The following is a 2,555-nucleotide window of genomic DNA, read 5'->3' as shown; positions in this document are numbered from 1 at the left end:
ATGTTGGCCAGGATGGTCTCAATCTCTTGACCTTGTGATCCACCCGCCTCGCCCTCCCAAAGTGCTGGGATTACAGGTGTGAGCCACCGCGTCTGGCCAACTCCATCTCTTAAAGAAAAAAAAAAAGCCTTTTCCAAAAGTGACACAAATTAAAATCTACATGCAAGAAAATGAATATAGACATCTTTCATGAAAATGAACTAAAAATGAATCACGGTCCTAAATGTAAAAGATAAAACTCCTTGAAGATAACAGGAGACAATCTAGATGACCTTGAGTTTGGGGATGACTTTTTAGACACAACACCAAAGACAAGATCCATGAAAGAAAGAATGGCCAGGTGTGGTAGTTCACGCCTGTAATCCCAACACTTTGGGAGGCCGAGGTGGGAGGATAACTTGAGCCCAGGAGCTCAAGACCAGCCTGGGCAACACAGGGAGACCCTGTCTCAACAAAGTATTTTTTAAAACATTAGCCAGGTATGGCCGGGTCAGTGGCTCACACCCGTAATCCCAGCACTTTGGGAGGCTGACCAAGATGGGTGATCACTTAAAGTCAGGAGTTTGAGACCAGCCTGGTCAACCGGGTAAAATCCGTCTCTACTAAAAACAAAAATTAGCTGGGTGTAGTAGCATGCACCTGTAATCCCAGCTACATGGGAGGTGGAGGCAGGAGAGTTGCTTGAACCCAGGAGGTGGAGGTTGCAATGAGCCGAGATTGCACTACTGCACTCCAGCCTGGGCGATGAAGTCAGACTCCAACTGAAAAAAAAGAAAAAAAATTAGCTGGGTGTGGTGGCATGTGCTTGTAGTGCCAGCTACTTGGGAAGCTAAAGTTGGAGGATCGCGTGAGCCTGGGAGGTCGAGGCTGCAGTGAGCCCTGATCACACCACTAGATTCCAGCGTGGGTGACAAAGCAAGATCTTATCCCCTACTCAAAATAATTGATAAGCCAGAATTCATTAAAACTAAAAGTTTCTACTCTGTGAAAACTACTGTCAAGGGAATGAGAAGATAAGCCACAGACTGAAAGAAAATATTTGCGAAAGACATATCTGATAAAAGACAGTTATATAGAATATCCAAAGAACTCTTAAAACTCAACAATATTAGGGCCGGGCGTGGCGGCTAATGTCTGTAATCCTAGCACTTTGGGAGGATGAGGCAGGTGAATCACTTCACATCAGGAGTTTGAGACCAGCCTGGCCAACACAGTGAAACCCTGTCTCTGCTAAAAATACAAAAATTACCCAGAAATCGCTAGAACCCAGAAGGCGGAGGTTGCAGTGAGCCAATATTGTGCCACTGCACTCCAGTCTAGGCAATAGAGCAGGACTCCATCTCAAAACAAACAAACAAACACACAAACAAAAAAACTCAACATTAATAAACAACCCAATCAAAAAACGGGTCAAGGCCAGGTGTGGTGGCTCACACCTGTAATCCTAGCACTTTGGGAAGCCAAGATGGGTGAATCACGAAGTCAGGAGATCCAGACCATCCTGGCTAACAAGGTGAAACTCCGTCTCTACTAAAAATACAAAAAATTAGCCAGGCATGATGGCAGACGCCTGTAGTCCCAGCTACTTGGGAGGCTGAGGCAAGAGAATGGCATGAAAGGAGGTGGAGCTTGCAGTGAGCCGAGATTGCGCCCCTGCACTCCAGCCTGGGCAACACAGTGAGACTCTGTCTCAAAAAAACAAACAAACAAAAAAGGGTCAAAAGCCTGGCACGGTGGCTCATAATTCCAGGACTTTAGCAGGCCCAGGTGGGAAGATCGCTTGAGCCCAAGAGTTCAGGACCAGCCTGGGCAACAGAGTGAGACCTCATCTCTATAAAAATACATACATACATACATACATACATACATACAAAAATTAGCTGGGTGTGGTGGTACACACCTATAGTCCCAGCTACTCGAGAGGCTGAGGCGAGAGGATTGCTTGAGCCCACGAAGTTAAGGCTGCAATGAGCTATGATCATGCCACTGTGCTCCAACCTGGGTGACAGAACAAGACCTTGTCTCAAAAAAAAAAAAAAAAAAAACCACACGCACAAGAAAAATGCGTCAAAGACCTGAAACAGACACTTCACGGAAGAAGATACGTGGATAACACATAAGCACATGAAAATATGCTCCATATCATTTGTCATCAGGGAAATGCTAATTAAAATAAAATACCACTACACATCTATGAGAATGATGAAAATCCCAACTACTACTACAAATGCTGGTGAGACTGTGGAGCAAAAGGAACTCTCATTCACTGCTAGTGGGAGTACAAAATGGTTCAGCCACTTAAAACAGTTTGGCAGTTCCTTACAAAACTAACTATGCTCTTACCATATGATCCAGCAATTGTGTACCTTGGAATTTACCCAAAGGAGTTGAAAACTTATGTCCACAGAAAAACCTGCACATGGATGTACACAAGCTTTATTCATAATTGTAAAACCTTGGAAGCAACCAAGATGCCCTTTCAGTAACTGAATGGGTAAACAAACTGCAGTGTGCATCTAGACAATGAAATATTACTCAGCACTAACAAAAAAAGA

At 44.3% G+C, this 2,555-nt stretch overlaps 1 protein-coding gene across 3 annotated transcripts in view; it reads right to left on the bottom strand.

Annotated features, from left to right (window-relative positions):
- FBXO42 (F-box protein 42) overlaps nucleotides 1-2,555 on the bottom strand; it is a 129,149-nt gene that overhangs the window by 75,936 nt on the left and 50,658 nt on the right. The window contains exon 3 of one of the 3 annotated variants that reach the window (XM_011939878.1): nucleotides 640-761. The exons of the other annotated variants lie outside the window; for them this stretch is intronic. The gene's annotated coding sequence lies outside the window, so the exon portion shown is untranslated. The remainder of the gene's footprint in view (nucleotides 1-639; nucleotides 762-2,555) is intronic. 3 annotated transcript variants of the gene reach the window in all.

The sequence above is a fragment of the Colobus angolensis genome, unplaced genomic scaffold, assembly GCF_000951035.1.
Source record: "Colobus angolensis palliatus isolate OR3802 unplaced genomic scaffold, Cang.pa_1.0 Scaffold185, whole genome shotgun sequence".
NCBI classification, from domain to species: Eukaryota; Metazoa; Chordata; class Mammalia; order Primates; family Cercopithecidae; genus Colobus; species Colobus angolensis.
This window is presented reverse-complemented; position numbering and strand designations above follow the sequence as displayed.